This window comes from Panthera pardus, unplaced genomic scaffold (genome assembly GCF_024362965.1).
Source record: "Panthera pardus isolate Hobbes unplaced genomic scaffold, ASM2436296v1 HiC_scaffold_10, whole genome shotgun sequence".
NCBI lineage: Eukaryota > Metazoa > Chordata > Mammalia > Carnivora > Felidae > Panthera > Panthera pardus.
The window spans coordinates 20,684,886-20,690,392 of NW_026526655.1; positions in this window are offsets into that span (position 1 = coordinate 20,684,886).

Genomic DNA, 5,507 nt, shown 5'->3' on the forward strand with positions numbered 1-5,507 from the left:
GCAGGGGGGTTGATGAGGGAGCCCAGGGAAGGTAGTGCTTGGGAAGGCTGTGCTGGTCCAGCCACATGGTACCCCTGCCCTGGGACTGTCTCCTGGCGTCTCCATTGGCAGCCGCTCACCCTGCTGTCACCCCCATGCTGCTGGGGGTGGGGGTATGTGAACCCGGAGTCTTCTCCCCACTGCTCCTCCCTCCACCAGGCTCCGCTGCTGCCCGTGGGCCTTCCCCCTGCCCTGACAACCCTCTTCTGCGAACTTCCTGCTCACCCACGAGGTCACCTAGGATTCTGGCTCCCGGCTGCTCCAGACCTGGCCCTGCCCCACCCCGCCCTGCATGATTCAGGGGTCATCGGGACAACCCCCACAGCACCCCAGTGATCAGACACTCACGGGGTCCTTGTGACCCAGTAGGACTGGGCTGGCGCCTCCCTCACCGCCAGCCGGCCGCGCTGGTCCATGGCCACACTTCCAGAGACACTGCTCGCTGTGCTGTCGACTTCAACAGTCTCGCCTCTAAACACTCAAAGCTCAGAAGGCATGCTCTGAGCCTCAGGACCCCGAAGGGCTCCACACGGAGAATCCCAATACCCCGCTCCCCACTCCACTCGTACTCTGTATCTCAGTGAGGAAACAGGTGGGGGCTGCAAGGCCGGCATCTTACTCGGGGGAGAGTGAGTCTTTGGTCTCCCCATTCTATTTTCCAAGCCGTCGAGCCTCTCCGGCTTTGCCTCCTTCCCTGAGGAGACTAGACGCACGGGTCCACTGTTACCTCTGCTTTTCTGGGTCCCACCTGCCCTGCAGCACCTCAGCCCTGGAGAAGCCTCACCAGCCAACAGTGGCACTCCCGTTCAGCCCTGCTGAGCCCTGATGGAGAAAGTCCCTCCGCGGTGTGGGCTGGCATCATCACAGAATCCCCAAGCTCCAAATCCTGCTAGCCTTGCCTCCCTCCCACGCTCCCCCGTGTCTACAACACCCTTTCGTGCTCCTCTCCGTACCCCCTGCTCCCCATCAGAGAAAAGCAAGACCGGCCTGTGAGAATGTCCTACCTTCGCATCCAAACCCCTGTGGAGTTAGCCAGAAAGCCACCGCCCCGTTCCCCTCCCTCCTGAACCCTTCTTCTTGCTTCCAAAGGACAGCCGCCTTCCTGTGCCCTGCACACCTGCGGCTCCCACCCTTCGCCATTAACCACCCCTCTCCTGCCGTGGAGGTGACGGTGGAGAAGGAGCAAAAGGGGCACATATGAACAGTGTCTTGTGGATAGAACCCAATGGGTCTTGTTCATGAATTGGATGTCAAGATGAGGGTGATGGGAAAGTCAAGAGTGTCTTCTTGGCACTCCGGGCAGCTCCAATACAGTGTGCCCAAAATCGAATTCATCCTGTACGCTCAGGTACCTTGCCCATCTTATTTTATCTTACACGTTACACACTGCAAGTTCAAGAACAAGAACGCCATTTGAACTCATCACCTTCCCTCCTAAGCCACCCTCTCCTCCTCCCCAAATCCTTCCTCCCTTTCCGGCTGCTATCCCAGAGAATGGTACCGCCATCTACCCAGTTGCCTTAGCCTGACCCCCAGTGTCATTGCTGACTCCTCATTCACCTCCTACGTCCCCACGTCCCAGGAATTGGCTACCTCATCGAAAACTCTCAAATCTGGGGCGTCTGGGTGGCTCAGTCGGTTGAGCATCTGACTCTTGATTTCGGCTCAGGTTATGAGCCCAAGTTCATGAGATCAAGCCCCACGTCAAGCTCCACCCTGAGCCTGCTTGAGATTCTCTCTCTCTCTCCCTCTGCCCCTCTCCCCTGCACTCTCTTCTCTGTCTCTCTCTCAAATAAAAAATTTAAAAAAAAAAAAATCACACATCTAGTCATGCCCATCCTCTGCTTAAACGCTTTCCTTTCAGTCCAAAGCTGAAATCCCTCAGCAAGACCCCCAAAATCCTTCCTGACGAGCTCTCCTCTGACTTCCTCCCCAGCTGCTCCTGTATCTACACCCTCTCTCTACCACAGGGAGCCTCAAGCCTCCACGTAGCTCATGCTGTTCTCTCGGCCTGAACACCCCCCCACACACACCACATCTTCCTCTGAAATTCCTACCTCCTCCCTACAACTGTTCCTGTGGGACGTACATTCCTCCCAAGTGCACTCGGGAACACCTCTGTCCCTCCCATGGACGTCGCAGACTCCCGTGGCTGTTTCCATCCACTGCAGTGTCAACCCTTCGGGACAGGGGCCATAATCTGTCTCATCTTCACCTCCAAGAACCCTAACCCTGAGCCCAGGGTGCAGCACTAACTACACGTAAGCAGCACTTCCTATACAACAGAAATGATTTTATATTCTCAAAGCAATTCTTTGAAAAAGAAATCATCCCAGTATTTAAAAGGGAAATAAATAAAGCTCAGAGGTTAGGAATGTGTCCAAAGTCCCATATGTCATAAGTAGTAGAGTCCAAATTCCGTTCAAACACTGCCTCACCCCCGGGGGGCGCTCTCACCCACCACATCCTATGGAGCCGGTCCAGTCTCTACAGCAGTGGCCGTCCGGATTCAGAGGGCTTAACAACAAGGCCAGCTTCCCAGGCACGAAGCCTGTGTGGTCACACAGGGCCTGGGCCTGGCTTAATCCTCTGCCATAACTGTCTTGAAATTCTGTTTTTTCAAATGTTTATTTTTGAGAGAGACAGAGAGAGAGGGAGAGAGAGAACATGCAGGGGAGGGGCAGAGAGAGAGGGAGGCAGAGGACCCGAAAAGCGAGCTCTGTGTTGACAACAGAGAATCCGATGCAGGGCTCGAACTCACGAACCGCAAGATCATGACCCGAGCCCAAGGCAGACGCTTAACCAACTGAGCCACCCAGGCGCCCCTTGAAATTCTTAATAATTTCTAAACCAGGGGCTCTGAATCTGCCCCAAATTGTACAAATTAGGTCACCGAGAAACTAGGTGACTCTATGAATTAGAATCGCCCAGGGGGCGTGTTTCAATGCAGATTCCCAGATCCCTTCCCAGGCTTCTAGCTCAGGCGGTCTTCGACAATGGGTCCCCTGTTTCTGCGAGTTTACCAAGCACCCAAGCTCCCAAATGGACTCCTGGGACCACCGCTTAAGCAAAATCACCCTCCGAGACCCAGCAGCAGTTTCCCGTGCTGCCCCCACGGTGGCAGTATAGCCCCAGTGTTTGTCAACAGCCCAGCGGTTCCAGGAGGTGAGCAACCAGCTTGCAATCCTCAAGATCCCTCCCCCCCCCCAACTCCTCCCAGCCATCTTCCCACTTGGGAGCAATTATACTTTCCCTCAGCAAAGGTTTCTAGGGCATACTATCCATCCATCCATCAGGGGGTTCCTGTAGCTAGAGCCACAGTGGGGGTGCGGCTCACCCATAAAATCCTCTTCAGAGGGTTTAGAGCACAGGGAGGCTGTGAGCAAGTGACGTGGAAATGAGCACTCTGCAAAAATACTACAGAAAGGGCCCGAGTTGGCAGTCTTGGGGTACGGCGGGGGCGGGGGCGGGGGAGGGGGGTCTGGCGTGAGTGTTAACTCCAACGACGGCCCCTTCATAATCCACCCAATTTATATGGTTTTCACACCCATGGTCTCACATTGCTACCACCCTGTTATTTGAGGCTGAGATCATCCCCATGAGATGCAGAAAACTTGAGTCTCAAGAGAAGGCGGGTAGCTCCAGGGCAATAAAACAGTTAAGTGGTGGGACAGGATTCAAACCCAGGTGTCCTGACTCCAGCTTTCTTTTTGCCCAGCTCTGCATTAGAATCGCCTGGGAAAAAGAAGAAAAAGAAAAGAAAAGAAAAGAAGGAAGGAAGAGAGAGAGAAAAAGAAAAATAAAGAGAAAGAAAGGAAAGAGAAAGAAAGAGAGAAAGGAAAGAGAGAGAAAGAAAGAAAGAAAGAAAGAGGAAGGAAGGAAGGAAGGAAGGAAGGAATGAAAGCCCTACCTGGGCTCCACTCCAGGCCAATTAGATCAGAATCTCTGACGGTGGGATGCTGACATGCATGTTTTTTTAAGCGCCCCGGTCAATTCGAATGTTAGCCGGGGTCGAGACGGCCTGCACCTGCAGGGAGAGCCAGCACCCGCTGCCCCATCCCAGGACAGCAGCTGCAGCCGAGGGGTGGGCGGCAAGAGCACCCACCCGTGGATGAAGGAAAATCAGACCCCAAACCAGGATGGCTGGCCCACAGGGTACAGACCCAGCCCGCGCCAAGAGCGCCCTGGGGTCCCTCCAGGCAGCCCCGCCCTGCTTCCGCCCGGAGAGGGCAGCCTAACTCAGAGCTGAGCAGCCTCCGCACTCTGGAATTTGGAGCCCCAGCCTGGGCCGTGGAGGTTGGACACCTCTGTGGGTTTTTTCTTCATCTGTAGAGTGGGCCTAATAGTTCCTCGTTGATAGATTCATGAGGATTGACAGAATTAACTCAGTTTCGGAGCGGTAGAGCACGTGGCCTAAGTGACCAAACGGCCTGCAGGCCTTGGCCTTGGCCTGATGCAGCCTAGAGCACTCTGGCCAGGATTTATCTGCTTTGGGGGACCTCGTTTCCTTCTAAGGGGAGAAGCAAGTCTCACCCCCTTAAAGGTCCCAAGTGCCTTTTTGCCTCTCCTGAGTCGATAGAAGGAAGGACAGGAGGGAGATGGTCGAACAAAACCACCTTCCCTCACCTCCTGTGGCAGGGAAGTGTCTGACTCCAGACACAAAAGAGGGACTACCAGGAAAGGTGGGGCTCTGTGCCCGGTGCTAGGGAGGGGAGAGAGGGGGGCACTCCTTTCCCTGTGGCCCACTGCCAAGTGCGAAGGCCCCTGCAACTCGCCAGGGGTCAGGGGCCCCCAGAACAGTGGGTAGAACTCTCATAGAATTTTGCTTCAGAAACAGGTGCTCATCGGTGCATGTGTAGTCTTGTGAACACTGCTGTTCTGGAAGCCGAAGAGTTACTTGGGCCCCTTGGAGAACAGCACCTGAATTCCCAGAGGCAACACCTTGGTGAACACACTGGCATACAATAACCCGCTCCCTTTCCTTGGGGACCTGGGGGTCATCTCCCCCTGCCCAGAAGGGAGCTGTCCTTACTTCAGGGGCCAGAGGGCCTCAGATCCAGTGTCTCCCCGTTCTGTCGCCCTCTGCATCACCACCTGAACGTGAGACTGAACGTGGGAGAGAGAAAGACACTCGCTCGACCGCTCCTCCCTCACTGCCCACCCAGGGGCGGCTTGGGGGCCAGAGGCTGAGCTGGCAGTCCAGGGGAGACACCAGAGTCCTGTGGCCGCACTGGAAGGGTCCACCTGGACTGAAGACTTTAAGTTTCCACAGGCCACTTGAGGGAGGAGATTCCCCTGCCTCCTGACCCATCCTTCTCATTCCCAGCCCAGCCAAGGCTGTGCCTGTCCCACTCACTCCCAGCCCCTACTCCCAGCAGTCGGGGACAGAGCTGGACAGATGAGGCCAGCCAGCGCCAGATCGCTTTCCCGGGGAAGCCCCCCAAAGACTCAGGCAAAAGACACACAAC